Source organism: Lissotriton vulgaris, unplaced genomic scaffold, assembly GCF_964263255.1.
Source record: "Lissotriton vulgaris unplaced genomic scaffold, aLisVul1.2 SCAFFOLD_3728, whole genome shotgun sequence".
Taxonomy (NCBI): domain Eukaryota; kingdom Metazoa; phylum Chordata; class Amphibia; order Caudata; family Salamandridae; genus Lissotriton; species Lissotriton vulgaris.
Window position 1 is genome coordinate 62,612 of NW_028253579.1, and position 16,233 is coordinate 78,844.

The 16,233-nt window shown below is 46.5% G+C and overlaps 1 pseudogene; it reads left to right on the forward strand.

Moving 5' to 3' along the window:
- The first annotated feature begins 626 nt into the window (after positions 1-626).
- LOC147660923 (thiol S-methyltransferase TMT1B pseudogene) lies at positions 627-1,179 on the forward strand (annotated as a pseudogene).
- The last annotated feature ends 15,054 nt before the right edge of the window (positions 1,180-16,233 follow it).

The window sequence follows — 16,233 nt, forward strand, 5'->3', positions numbered from 1 at the left end:
TTTGAGATTCTTGACTTTGAAAGTGGCCATTCTTGGAGCCCCAGACTACCCTATTTGATGAGCAGTCGCCCTTTTTCAGGGGTAAAGTGACCGTACGTGACAGCTCAGCTTCCAAACTCACATCCTTACAGGTCAGTACTATACAAAATCCAGGAGGTTTAGCTGTTACTCTGAATATAAATCCACTCTCAGAAAAAACAAACGCGTCACTGTGCAAAATGAAGAATTACTTATGTAGATCTAAACATTATTGCAAGTGTATCCATTCAGGACACAGCCTTTGAAAGAATTCGTTTTAGATTAATTTTCGAGCACACCAGGCGAAACTTGTACAAACTCTAGAGCATCGACTTGTAGCAAATATTTATTTATTCGTTACTTCTTTATAAAAAAACAAATTAATTAATTAAATTTCCTTGCATAAAGGAATAATTCTGGACATGACGGGCGATCTATTTATCGTGTACAAAATATATACTATTAATTCCAGCTTTGTGGGCTATGGAACACCCTTGTTTGTAACGAAAAAACATACCGGTAACCTGAATGTGGACTCATCTGTGCATATGGTGTGCATTATTCCTACGAAGTAAATCCAGCGCAGCTCAGACACGCATCAGCTCGAGAGCGCAGACCTCAGAGGCGGCGGCGCCCTCGGCTCCGAACATGGGCCTTCTCATAGCCACCCTTCAGGGGGGCATCATGCTGCTGACCCTGCCAGTGCACCTCTTGGCTCTCTTAGGAGTATGGCAGCCACTAGCCAATAAGATGTTTCCGTACGTGTTGGCCATATTTAGCCACGTCTACAACTGGAAGATGCATTCCTTCAAGAAGACTCTTTTCACCAATATGCTCGACTTCGCAGGCCCCGGGGGGAAGCTCAACATTTTGGAGGTCGGAAGCGGAACGGGAACAAATTTCCAGTTTTTCCCGCAAGGATGCCGAGTCACGTGCACGGATCCGAACCCAGACTTCGAGCGCTTCCTGGGCAAGAGCGTTGCAGAAAATGACCACGTCCGGTTCACGCGCTTCCTCGTGGCATCTGGGGAAGACATGTCGGCGGTGGCCAGCGGCTCCGCGGATGCTGTGGTCTGCACGCTGGTGCTGTGTTCGGTGCGGAACGTGGAGGGGGTCCTCAAGGAGGTGGTGCGAGTCCTCAGACCGGTGAGTATTCTGTAGTGCTATTTTGAGATGTACAAGTTTAATATGGCAGCTGACTTTCACTTTCTCTGAGTCACAATTTCGAAGCGCAGATTACAAGGGAAAACTCGGCAAAGCAATAGCTACGACCTATATATTGGGCAAATGGCACTGGTTTCCTGACCCACACTTCACATGAATTATGTCAAAGCTGAGATTATTACTTGTTCACAAATTACATATTTTAGCCAATAGAACGTGTGCACTTTCTAAACTTGTAGGATTGCACATTCATAAAGGTTAAAATTTACAGAGACTTTATCTGCCAGCCTATGGCGTTCCTTACCCAAGCGAAGGGTCGTTTATAGGAATTCCATTCCATTGTTTGACCCTCTACCCCTTTCCTAAACAATTCCATGTTCCGCATTTTATGCAGTCTATGCTTTATAGCATGTATGGAAAACTTGGAATCACTGAAAAATCATAAAAATAATGCATGTAGGAGGCGAGAAATGATCCAGGCTTTGTAGGCAACAGGCACCTCTATGTAGGATCCTGGGCAACACCCACCCTCTTGCTGAGGCAGATCTTTATCTTTTGGTTAGGAATGTCGCAAAGCACACTTTTGAAAACACTGCACTTCACGTGCACAACTCGACTTGTGTCATTTGTATCAGTGTAAACCTACGATTTTGTGTACTTGACTGTACGCTTCTCCACATTTTAGTAAGTCAATGCCAAACATACTTTTATGAAGCTAGTAATACAAAATATATCTCTCTCTCTCAAAAAAAATATATATATATAGATAGATACACAAAGAGAGAGACAAATTGTGTTTATAACTTCTTGAACTACAGTAACTCATTATTCCTCTAATAACTAGTATATCTTTTCTGGAAAACCAACTGGCTCTGCAGATTTTCCTTTATGTATTCCAGTATTTTCTAAAGTGTTAATTTAGGGAATTGGATATCCTTAAACAAAGTAGCTTAACTTCCTAGTTGAAATATTCTCTCTATAGGTCAGAACTATGATCTTGAAACTCCAAATATATTTCCCTTACATTTTCTATTGTTGTTGAAATATTATTTCTACTTTTTTTTGCCTTGGTCTTCTACAATAGAATGACATTCCTAGCATACAATTCTCCAAAAGCAACCCCACCTCAGCTTACTCAAATTATGATTCAGAATGCCTTACGCCTAAGAGATGTTTACGTGCCTCTGTTGCCTGCAATGTGTGGGGGCTCGCAGTGTGTGTGGGGGCTCGCAGTGTGTGTGGGGGGGGGGGGGCTCGCAGTGTGTGGGGGGCTCTGTGTGGCTGTGTGTGTGGGGGGGCTGTGTGTGTAGGGGGCTCTGTGTGGGTGTGTGTGTGGGGGGGGCTCTGTGTGTGTGGGGGGGGGCTCTGTGTGGGTGTTTGTGTGTGGCATTTGCGAGAGATTAAGCTATTGGCATTGTAAATGACAATGCCATTTATTTATGTTAAAAAAACATAAATAAAAATAATGTCAAGAGCAATGCCAATAGCTCTAACTTTAACAAAGGCAAAACCATTGCATTGTAAATGCTTGTCATCTTTCTGCACCCCTCTTTGCTACTTCTCCACCTCTCTTGCTTCTTTCTGCACTTCTCTTGCTGCTCTTGCTTCTTTCTGAACCTCTCTTGCAAATTCCTGCACCCCTCTTCCTACTTTCTGCACCTCTCTTGCCTCTGCCTGCACCCCTGTTCCCTCTTTTTGCACCTCTTTTACTTGTTTCTGCAACTTTCGTGCCTCTTTCTGCAGTTCTCTTGCCTACTTCTGCACCTCTGTGGCTTCTTTCTGTACTTCTTATGTTTCTTTCTGCACCTCTCTTGCTTCTTTCTGCACCCTGTTCCTTCTTTCTGCACCCTTCTTCCCTCTTTCTGCACCTATATTGCCTCTTCTGCACCCCTGTTCCCTCTTTCTGCACCTCTCTTGTTTTTTTCTGCAATTCTCTAGCTCGTTTCTGTACTTCTCTCGCCTGTTTCTATGTTCAAATGGGAAGTGCAAGCTTTCAAATTTAAATGTCTGCTTGCTCTCGTGACTGAGGTATATGTCTTCTTGCACATGTATTCTCACATGTGTTATGCATCTGAAGATAGTAGATTAAAAAGCGGGTACCTTCTCTTATAGATGGTCAAAGCTTGTTGGGTCTGCTCTGTCATTCGGTTGCACAGGCAGACATGTCTTATGTATATATGTGTTATAGAGCCCGTCAAATATACTATTGAGTACCCATGTGCCCTGTATTGTGAGCAGAAAGAAATGCATACACCTTTTTTACACAATTTTACAGAGTATGCTGTTTAAAATACAAGTATTCAAGTGGTTGTATGTTTATTTTCTTTTAACATGTCACTAGGTAAAAGCATAGACATGCATGCGTACTGTTAGGCCCGGGATCCCTGGTTTGTTGAAGTAGGCACAATAGGCCAAGTAGGGGCCCCGTTCCAACGTCAGAGAAAGGAAGGTCACCTTCTTAGATAGCGCCGCTCACCCCCTTGGAAGCTTGGCACGAGCAGCCAGGCTTATCTTCAAGGCAAATGTGTAAAGTATTTGCATCCACGTTCACAATAATTCAATGATGACACCACAAATAGACTACACACGAGTTTTTTAAACCGATTATAAACTTTATGTAAAAAGATGTATGATAATACCACAAGATATAAAACCAACATATGAGGTTGTGTAATATTTCTCCTGACCAGTTGTTAGGCCAGCCAGCCTTTGTTAGTTCTGGCAATGTCAATAAGCACTTCTAAGCATTCTCCTGTACTCCTAACATCATGTCATACAGTTTGTAATGCTAGAATCAGGCACTTTTGCAATGTAAAAATACTGTAATGTGTAAGGTAGCAATCAGACACTTTGCAATGTAAAATAATTCAATGCGCGATACAACCACCAGATATGTCGTTCTGCAAAAATAAGGCAATTTGTATACACTAATCAGATAATTCATTATGCAGGAATAATGCAATGGGCAATACGCTAATCAGGTAGTTCGTTATACAGAAACAAGGCAATGCGTCATACGACAATCAGGTAATTCGTTATACAGAAATGATGTAATGTATAATACGTCCGTCAGGTACTCCGTTCTGTAAAAATGGTTTACTACGTAGTACACTCAGGCCCCGATCACCGCGCCTCAGGCGTTCTCTCCGCCTCTCCTTCTGACCTGCAGTCAGCCTCTCACAGTTGCCCCCAACACAGTACGATATAAACCCAAAGTACAGTTTTGCACTCTGGCCCCTGTACCACCACTCCCTTGGCAATACGGGCCACGACACGAGTCAAAGCAGAGGCTCGTGCTACTAACATGAGAGAGAGGACGAGAGTGTCTCCTTCAGAGCCCACGCCGCGCCCCAGGAGTCGGCACACGTTACCTGGGGGGGGGGGGGGGGCGAACCCACTCTCTTCTCCTCGTCCATCGGCTGGGCCTCCAATTCAGCTTTGTGAAATGGCAACGGCGGCTCGGGCCAGCAACTCAGCTCCTCCGAGACTGCCGGTCCGGGCTGCTTCACTTAGTAAGATCTCAGGCTGCCACAAAGCACATGCACACAGTGTTGCTGAGTCTTCCTTCACTCCGGGTCCACAATCACTGGGCATGCCACACACAGGTCTCAGGCTGCACGAAGATCTCGCGCAAAGTGCCGCTGAGACTCACTTTACTGCGGTGCACACGTTAACATGGCAAATCCTCATGAAAGTTTCCCAGTGCACAACACACCTGCACTCAGCGGTGACGAGACTCAGTTGGATTCCGGTGCACACGATAACAAGGCAAATCCTCACTAAGATCTCACGGTGCACAATGAACCTGCACACAGCGGCAATGAGACTGACTTGGATTCTAGTGCACACGATCACTGGAAAATCCTCACAACGGAGGTTCAGGATGCACAAAGCACACACACACAGCATCGCTGATTCTTGCTTGTATTCCAGGTGCCCCCGATCACAGGCTGATCCTCCTGAAGGTCTCACAGTGCACAATACATATGTTCACAGCGTCGATGAGACTCATTTGAACTCCAGGCGCCCACGATCAAAGAGCAGTTCTTACAAGGGTCTCAGACCACAACAGGCATGCTCGCACAGCCCCTGCTGAGACTCTCCTGGAAGCTTTTGTGTTCCTGTGTTTCCGAACAGGGAGCCAGCTCACCTCAGGCCCTTGGGGATAAGTTATTTCAGGACACAGCAAAGTCTTTCAAGCAGGGGGACACAGCACACAGCAAAGTCCCTTCAGCCTTTCCTTTGTTAAAACAGCAAATTGCAGGCCAGCCCCAGAACACACAGCAAGGGTCAGTCCTATCCTTCAGTCTCTTCAGTATTTTCTTCCTTGGCAAAGGTCTTCTTGACCACAAAGTAGCTCCAGTCTTGTTCTCACTTGATCAAGCCATTCTCCAAAGTTCAGGGGCTTCAGCTCGCATAGTTATACCCCTCAATGGCTTTGAAGTTTTTGTGTTTCAGGGGGCACTGACCCCTGTTCAAAGCAGTTCTGGGTGCCTCCCTGCCAGTGACACCTTCTTCCGTTGATAAGTGGGGGGGGTCTGGATTCTCAATCACTCAGCAGGAGATGGGAAAATTGTTGATAGCAGCAACCCAGGCCTCTTCACCTCTAGAGGCTTCTCTTCCCCTACACTCCAGATGCAAGTCAGCCTTTTGCTGTCTCACCTCCTCCCCTGGGTCAAGACATTTCCCAGATCCTATTGCTTTTAAATCTAGAGAGCCAATCCACAGCCAGACAGAGACACAGAGAAATGTTAGAGCACAACCACTCAGACACTCCTAAAAGAGTAGCTTCTGAACACACAATGCAAAAACCACCTACATAAAAAGATGTATTATTACATTGTGAGTTCAGGTATACTAAACTTCACCTTTCCATCTTAAGCCTTTGGGAAGATAGGCTGGAAAACAAATTACACACTCTTACCATTCTAGCCTATGGGCAAGATAGCCTTTCAACATTGACAAATGAAATGGAGATTATTTCACTGTCAGGACATGGTACACACCTCGGTAGGTACATGTCCTACCTTTCACATGCACTGCACCCTGCCCAGGGGGTACCCTGGACCTACCATAGGGGTGCCTGATGTGCATAGAAATGGAAGGCTAAGGTCTGGCATGAGGGTGCACTTGCCAGAACAACATGGCAATTTAACAAACTGTGCCCAGGCCCTGCAATGGCAGGCCTGTGTTCCCTTTTTAAGTCCACTTGTGTGGGTGGCACAATTAGTGCTGCAGGCCCACTAGTAGCATTTGCATTACCACCAGCCCTGGCCCGGTCGAAACGCGAAATGTTGTGATATGGGAAAATAAAGCACTGAAGAAACCAACTTTTCCTGTGTGGAGGTCCGTTCCTGTCGAAATGCTGAGTAAATTGCATGTGGTCAGGTCCTTGTGTTGGATATATATATATTTTTTTTTCCCAATTGCTTTGTGTCTCCGTGTTTTAAAGCCAGAGTGAAGCTAGTGAGCAAGAGCGTGACATCGCTCAAAACGAGTTTGGCATTTGTATTTAATTGGAAGTTTAGGAGCGGGACTGCTGGCGCTGCTGCCGCCGAGGGTGTTTGAGTCTGCAGCCTTCATGTGAGGCATCCTCAGTGGGGTAAACTTCGTTTTCTTATGATTAGCGGCCAGCCCAGCCGCAAAGATGCCCCACCACTGGAAAGGCGGTTCTTCAGTGCTTGGAACAACAACTTGCGGATGGGGGGCGCTGGATGTTGGAATATTATAATTTACTATTCCAACTCCAGTCTGTGTGGACACTAGGGGAGGTGTTGGATTTTAAATCCAACACCTTCCCCTCCCCCCTCCGCAAGTCGTTGTTCTGACTTGCGGAGTAATGGTATGCGGAATCACAACGCGGTCGTGATAAAGACCGCGTTGGGATTCCATGTGGGAAGAAATATTCGGCATTAACGTTGTTTACCATATATATATATGTATATAAAATCTCCATGGAAATCCAGCTGCTTCCACCAAATGGGAACAGTGCAGGACAGCGGGTGTGGACCCTGCTTGAAATGCAACAGAAGGCAAATCTTGTAGTATCCCAAGATTAGCAGCCTGCACACAGCATGTCAGTTTCACAATAACTTTATTGGCAACGATTTTCAATCCAGCCGGGTTTTCATAACAGCCTCATTACAAAAAAATGTGCACAACTTCCCTTCAAAAGCCACACAGTGATGAACATAAAAGAAATACTTGAAAAACTTATGAATGCATATTAAGTGTAAGGTTTGTCACAGTACAGCAATTTCCTTTTTAAATTATATTAAAGTGATCTGAGGGATAAAACTGATGATAACATTTGTAAGGTGTATTTGTACAGTAGTAAGTAGCTTTCCTGCCTTTAAAAAAATGCATAACTACTGTTCATGTCTTCAACTTCGTTTCTTGCCAATTTGGCATCATTTGACTCTTTTGACACCTACTCTGCCTTGTACATGTGTCCAAAAGGTTTTCGAGGGTGTTTGTGATCAACCCCTTTTTTGAGCACATGCAAAAAACATTTTTAGGCCTCTCTAGCTATGTTAGTGGTTTGTACCTTCCTATACGTTTTAGTTTTCCTGCCTCTAAACTTTACTAATTATAATGCAGACCATTTAGATACAGGCAGCTTTCATTGTCTTTTTCCCCTTCTCTCCTCCATTTGTGTCCCTTTCTCTCCCGTTACCGCCACCAGGAGAGGACCACAAGTCCTGGCAGGTCCTGAGGCCTCTGCAGCCATCATCCCGCACCAGGAAGCACTTAAAGTCACCGGCCGGGCCACGCAGCGCAGGTGCTGTTACCGCCACCAGGAGGGAACCGTAAGTCCGGCAGCCACTGCAGCTGCTGCTTCCATCATTCCGGGCCAGAAGGCGCCTAAAGACACTGGCCCGGCCCGCAGGGCGAGAGTCCGTTATAGCCACCAAGAGGGTACCACAAGTCCTGGCAGTCACTGTGGCCACTGCCGCCATCACCCAGCGCCAGGAGGCACTTAAAGTCACCGGCTGGGTCCCGCAGTGCAGGACTCTCGCGGGCACACCTGGGCCGCGCCCATCGGAGCCTGGAGGAGGCTGGGCTGGGCCACCTCTCTTGGCAGCAAGATTGAGCAAGGGAATCGAGTAACCGGCACCATCCAGGTACCCCCGTTTCTATTTGCTATCATATTTTCAGATAAAGAATGGGGATACTTATCAAGTTAAGTGAGCGTAGTAGGATGGGGAAATGGAAGGCTAAAGGAAGTCCGAATGGTGTGCCTAAACAAGCAAAGAGATCAACAGCGAGCACAGCAGCGAATTGTGTGGCAGATGACATTGACACCCTAATCGAGGAAGTAGAGAGCTTACTAAGTGGGCAGAACCTGCTACCCAAAATGGGCCCCAAATGACATCCATCTTCTTGCAAAATAAATCTAGGAAAAAAACACCAGGTTCCGACTCAACAGCCAAGGACACAGCAACATGCCAAGTGTACTCTGGTAACACAAACAGTCAAAGTCAACAAGACTCTAGCCCAGTGGATCCACCATCACCCAAGGTTGTTCAAACATCATGGTGGCGTGAGTTGCAGCCGCGTACATAGCATTTTCTAACCGTTTCAATACCCTTGCCACAAAAGAAGTAATGATCCCAAATAGTTGCAACAAACCCTCCACAGGCTCAGAAATGGAGCCAACTGCTATTGAGATCAAACACAGAAGAGCGAATGCACCGACAGCAGAGAATACTAACACTCTACATAACGAACTGAGTGAACTTAAGTCTAATGTTAAGGACCTAACAGCAGAAGTTCTTGTACTTAGGGAAATTGTAGGGTCCCTGATAGATCAGCTCAATACTGGGCATTTCAGTATGACACGGGGGCAGGGCAGGGACCGGTATACGCATATGAACCACCAATGTAATAACGGGATGATTCGAGGGGCAGAAAGGAGGGGCTGGGGATCCACCACACATCGCAAACACAAGGAGATGATGAACGGAGCACTGAAACTTTTCAGACACTCACCCACAGTCACGGATCTGGGTTGAATCAATCATCGTTCTTTAGCTCTCTTTGCCGCTCCAGTTGAGACACAGCTATATGCAAATCAGACTTAACCCTGTGCCTCATGGGAACAGTCTATCCCGAACTGCCAAGCCATGTCTTCCCTGGACCAGAAACAGGCATCCTGGGACCAGTTTCCCACCACACATTACAGCAACCCAAACCATGAGCACCCTATAACAAACAACTCCAACCACCAGCTGTGCCATCAAGCCCTACCACCCACGTGTCCCTTACACAGGAATATATTTGAACAGTCCAGAATGCGCCATAACCTATTTAAAGGGGGGTGCCACCAGGGTGGAGCATATGGCCCAGGAGGGGCAAGGGGTAAAGAGGATCCCCTGGAAAAACTTAATGGTGTAAAAGCTAACCCATATATGAATGTTCCACTAAGGAAACACAACTCTATATCCTGATCTGGGAGGCTGGGGTACAGTGAAGGAAAAGGTAGACCCCTGGGCAGTGGAAGTCCGGGTACGATTAGCAGACCCCCCAGCGAGGCTAGTAGTAGAGAGTTCTTGACAAATGTACCCAAATTGACAAATGATTTAAGAGAATCAAGGGATGCCCTGGTCAAAAAAGCTATCCATTGGATAAGGCAGGTGAGGCATTGCCGTTTAATTATAAGATCAGGCATATTAAATGCTAAGCATTGCTCCACAAATAAAGATTCAGATCATATTATATTAGACTTGGCTTCCAGCGATCTAGTAAAGGAGTTAGTTAATTTGGAGCAACGTACACTGCCCCCCAAATAAATTGCGAATCCAGCTTAAGTTCACACCCCCTCCAGATATCATCACTAATACCAACTCCCAGGCAGTTTACGCAAATAGGCTTACCTGACAGGTACAGGGATTGTCTCCTCGTAGTGCTTTGTTAACCTCACCACAGGAAGGCAAGCACCAATTTACATCACAAGAGCCACCAGGGGTTTGCATGGCTAACATTGAGAGGAGGCAGTCCCCAATTAAAGCAACGATCCAACCCCAGTCACCTATACATTTGACACCTAATGAGGTGAGGGAACAACAACCAACCCATGAACCCAATAGGAAACTGAGACTGTTGTCTTGGAATCTTGCAGGGCTCAGGTCTAAGATTGCTTGCGGAGACTGGGGAGGCTGATAGACAGTTACGAAATTTTCCTCTTCCAAGAGACCCGGGCAGTCAATAAAATACATAGAATGGGATTCACGAACCATAGCATAGAAGCTATTGCGTCAAAAAAAGGCCGCCCAGCAGGAGAACTATTATTATGGACTAAAATCAAAACGGGGATCCATATTAAAAAACTCAAACTAGACAGCCCCAATCTATTGGCCATGATTATTAAAGACACAAGTACCAACAGGTCAACTCTACTGGTTAATATCAATAACAGGTTTGCTTCTCAACACCAAGACTCACCAACCATCGCACACCTAGATAAATTCCTTGAGATGGAAAGGGCATCTCATTACATAGTCATAGCGGGGGATTTAAATGTAACCTTCGAGCCCCTCGAAGTAACTAAAAGCATTACTGGTGAAGAGGATGCAGACCTAGGTATTCCATCGCTGAGACACGGGAAGCCAGTGAAGAACGTGAAAGTAGCTTGCCAAGTAGCCTCCCTCATCTATAAACACGGGTTGAGGGCTGTGAATGGCTGTTTCACCTCTGATCTTAGATTACATCATACATATAAGAGGGCGAATTGTAAAATCAGAATGGATTACTTCCTGATCGATGTCCAAATATGGTCAAGCCTAGTGGACATGTGGGTGATAGAGAGACACAATAGTGATCAAAATGCTCTCTCTTTGGAACTAATAGAAGCACCTTGTTCGCACCAACCACCTTTGGAATCTAAATCTCTCAACCGTTTTGTTACTAGTAACAACAGAAAAAGGATTAAATTGCCACAAATTGAGAATAGTGCAGAGACCCTGGCACAAATTTACACCATAGTTAGCGATTCCTTGATGATCCTAGACACAAATAGTCTGGAGAAGCAAGCCACAGTGGACACATTTAAAACCATACTAAGCAACATTAATATATTTTTCTATAATTAAGTCTGGCCAGAGAGAACTTATAGCCATAAAAAGGAAGGTCTATAAAAACGCACAACACAAGGCAAACAGAAACTGGCACATAGAGCTATGGCAAGGCTTATTAGCCGCAGAACAAACTAAAAACGGCAAAGAATTCTGCCATTTAATCTCAAAAGGTACAAGAAGCTTAGTTGTGGAAGAAAATTTCCATATCCTCCCAAAGACATGGGACAAACACTTCTCTAACCTGTATGCAGGACCAGTGGATAATGCTGTAGCGCCCAACGAGCCTTTTAACCAGGGAGTAGACACTGACAGCCTTTCCTTCACCATAGACGAAACTTTGGAAGCAATTACAACTATACAGTAGGGGAAAGCCCCAGTCCTAGACTGAATTCCAGGGGATCTTTTCCCCTCTGAACCCCAAATATGGAGTTTCATTTTTAATTACACATACAATGCTATATTAAAAGAGGCAGAATTACCAGATTCATGGCTGGGCGCCAAGGTCGGCCCTTTCTACAAAGGGAGACAAAAGTGACCCAATAAATTACAGTCCCATAAGCCTTATCGATATTGCCCAAAAAATATTTTGTCGATAACTGTTGAAGAGAATCCATGATTGGATAAGGGAGGGGGACTTATTATTACCCCTACAAGCAGGATTCAGAGGAATACAAGCACTATAGATCAGTTGCTTTGCTTCCTTCTGATGTTGTGGAAATATGTGAAATTCGGGAAAGGCACTTTATACATGCCGCTTTTGATTTGGTGCCACAGGAAAAACTTTGGACAGCTTTGATCAAACTAGGGAGCCCAAAAAACCTTCTACAAATTATCATGAGACTTCATACAAACAATTACTCCCAAATTAGATGGGGGAATGGAGGTGGGCTAAAAACCGAATTAGGGTGAACCGCGGAGTGAGTGTTAGAAATGGGATCCCTGGCTGGCCAGGGCTTGCGCCAAAGTCAGTCAGAGACCACCACTCCTGTCAGGGCAAGGGAGTTACATGCCAAGATAACCCCTGCTCACCCTCTAGGTAACGTGGCCCGAGCAGCAAGGCTAAACTTGGAGGCGATGTGAGTTAAGTATTTGCGCACGCACACCAGCAACAACACCCAAGGCCCACCACAAATGAAACTCCACACAAGGTTATATATAAAAATAGCCTTTGTATTACACCAAAACACATTAGATAAAAACACAGACTTTACAATGTGCCAACAGGCACGGGCAGAATTTACAAGGGATATGTACAAGACAGGGCCACATGGACCACTGTCAGGAATCAGCACTTTTAGAATTAGCACGAGGTAGAATTAGCACTTAGAACATAGAATATAAATCACTGTAGCACAAAATAGAACATAAAGCACACAACCAGTAATCACTGGTAACCGGTAAGTACCACCTACGCAATCCTAACCACCTTAGGAACAGCTCAAGCAGGGAACCGGGACCTCACTAGCACCACCTGTACTAGGAGAAAAACAACCACCTAAGTATAACAATACCTGTAGGAGTATAAGCACATTACACATGACGCATAAAAACACATTCAGAGGTGCAGAAAAAGAACAATTGCGCCAAACTCACATAAGTCACCACCTGTGACTGTCCCTAGAGCAACTGGCCTTGTGGGGGCTAGGACGCCCTGTGTCCCAATGTCAGGGCCTAAACGTAGCAACTGTCCACAAAGTGCTGGGCAGTTGAAGTAGACATGATGGGGCCACGTGGGAGCCTCCCAGGCTTTGAACAATTACTCTGTCCCCCTGAGCCTCTCTGGGCTAGAGCAAATGTGGCACCAACGTTGGAGTCCCCCCTCTGGGGACTCGAAATCAATGAATGCCCCTTGAGCCTCTCTGGGCTCCTGCAAGAATGCCGCCACGAGCCTTTTCTCTCTCGAAGACAACTGGGGCCCCTGAGCCTTTCAGGGCTCACCGAACAATGGGGGGCTTGGAGCCTAGTGGGCTCGAAAATAATATGAGGCCCTGGAGCCTCGTGGCTCCTAATTATAAATGCGGGCGTCGTTGGAGTCTCTCACGGAGGACTCAGAACAAAGTAATGCCCCAAGAGCCTCTCTGGGCTAGAAACAACTAGGTGCGCTGAGCCTCTCGGGGCTCAAACACCACTGGGCCCCTCCGAGCCTCTCGGGGCTCGAAGACTCTCATACTGGAGGGGAGGGGTGGGCACCGGCAAAGTGCCCCGACGCCCTCCTCCCTTCTCTCCACTCACCGGCTGTCTCGCTGGCGGGACGGTTCTCTCTTCCCGGGGCTCTTCCCTTCGCTCGGGAGCCTCAGGACGGCAATGCAGGCTGCTTCCTGCTTCTTCCTCCTCCCCCGATAACGCAGCGGGAGGCTTGACTGGCTGGGCCAATCCCAGCGCGGCCTGGCTATGACGCTGGCGGCTCCTTCGGCTTCTCCTCAGCGGTGAGAACACGGGGCAATGCTGGGTGGGCACCGGCTCGTTTAAAATAACCAATTACTCGAGGTGGGCACTCGAATGGCGCAAAAATAGCAGCAAGGTCCCTGGCGGGGTGGGCACCTGCCAGGGGATTTTCGAATCGGCAATCAGAGCGCTTCCAGGTGCTGGAGGCAGAGTACAGCTCTCCCAGGCGCTATGGAGAAAAAGAAAGCGCTCCCAGCGCTAGCAGCACAAAGGAACCGCTCTTCAGCGCTAGGGGCAAAAGTAAAGCTCCAGCAAGGTCTGGAGGCAGGCAAGGGGGGCAAGGCTGGGCCCAGAGCCAGCTCGCTGGGTCTCCATGCAGGGAGACAATCCAAGTGGTGGTCCTCCTGGCCCCAGCAACAGCAGCAGCCCCCTCTGGCAGGATCCTAGAACAGAACAGCCTTTCTGGGGACACATCCCCTTTTTATACAGTTAAATCCTTTGTGTGTAGGTGCAGGGTGGGGGAGAAACCAGTCGCAGCTGGTTTTGGAGCACCCTTGATGGCTCAACCACCCCTTTCATTCATTAGGGAGGCTAGGGTCATTAGAGGCACCACAGGGGGCGGAGCCAGCATTGTGTGGGGAAAGCCCAGCCCCATTCAGGAACCAGGTACAGCCCCTCCCTCACATCAGCATGCTAATCTCTCCATTCACCACCGGGGCAGACCCACACAGACTTCCTGGAGCCAGGCTTGCCAGCCAGCTCCAGCCAATCACACTCCAGCACCCTCACTGCACACACACATCAATGTCTAAAAGTGGCACTTCCCCACTAGACACATACACGCCACACATACCATTGCGCAGCATTCACTCTCACGAGTTTGCACACACCAAACTCGAGCATGCACACCTCAGGCATCAGGAACTACCAGGGACACAGACATTCCCCATGCATTCCTATGGGAGGGCAGGCCAACCTTGCTCCACGCACTCAGAGTGCGCACGCCCTTTCCACTGGGACACAGTGAGAGTGCGCAGAAACCAAAAATCACTACCACCAATTCACATTCAACAAGCAAAAAGTTTAAGGGTGAACCTGCCAGAAGGGCCAAGTCCAACAGTGAGGCAAGGATGACTTCTGGTGCCAACCCTCTTCACGCTATATATAGATAGCTTGATCAAACAGTTAATAGATTGTAGGGGGATCCCCCAAGCTTGCAGGCCAAGAGGTGCCTGCGCTACTTTTCGTAGATGACACCCTGCTCATTTCTAGGTCTCTGATGGGGCTCCAAAACCTAGTGGACAAGTTCGGGGGGGGGGCTGTGAGGATCATGGGCTAGAAATCAATGCCCATAAAAACTAAATTCATGGTTTTGTATCTCACAAGTCTGTAGCATAACACTGAGTTCCACCATACTAGAAGAGGTGAAACAATTGATTACCTAGGGGTGAGGCTCACTAATACACTATCATGGTCACCACAATTACTAAAAAGGCAATTCTCGCTGCAGCACATGGGATGGCTTTAGCCAAAAAACTAAGAAAGTCAACTTACAGACCGTTGACCCCAGCAATCCTTGTATACCAAGCAAAGGGAATAGGGTCCGTACTCTATGGTGCAACGCTCTGGGGACACGTCAATGCAGCTGCAATCGAAAAAACTGAAAACAATCTTATTAGATCAATGCTGGAGCTTCCCCAAAATGCACCGCTTACACCAATGCATTTAGATCTGGGCATGAAGAGTGTTGCTCATGCAATCGCCCTACGGCCCCTATCTTTTTGGATGCATATATGGGTGAATGACTCACCATTGCTAATGAAAGAATCACTCCAAGAAATACTATCATTGGAGACCAAAGGGTGTGTTCAGTGGTTTATTCATCATCAAGCAATAGAACAGCAATACTCTCGCACACAGCATGCACGGTATATTGTTAACAGTAATGTAACAGTTCAATTTATAAAATTATAGCCAATGAGTTGACAGCTGCCGAATCTTGTGTAAATTCCAAAGGAGGGGTAGTTTAATGAATCCACAACCAGCCGACACGTGTTTCGTCGTATGAGAACAACTCACAAAGACTCTTCAGGGCTGGCAAAAAAACATATAAAAGGATGCGTATAGAACATTATTTTGTATACAGCGCATATTTAGGAAAGACAGATAGTCTAATCAATAACATGCACTGGTGACTCAAGGTAAAGTGATGCATACACCACTGGTTTATTGCCGGACCCCACAAACCATAAGAAATTTAAATGTGATTGTGTGAGCGTGAAGTGATGGTTTAGGAGAACAGAAACCGGTTGTGAGTCAATTATTCCCGAAAGAGTTATACATTTTCTCCTAATTGATATGATGATCAGTCAAATTAATGTAGGGACAAGTGAAAGCAAATTGTTCAGAACATAATATACGTGCTGTGTTCGAAAACAAGTCCATCACCAAAGGTCTCATTTGAGCATATGTTTTTGTAGGGTGTCTAGTTATACATGCTTATTGAGTGGGTGATATCATGCAGGCCTCGAGTGCGTATTTATTAAAGGGGAAAATATATGTGCCTGAAGAAAGTGCCTACCTTGTGGCA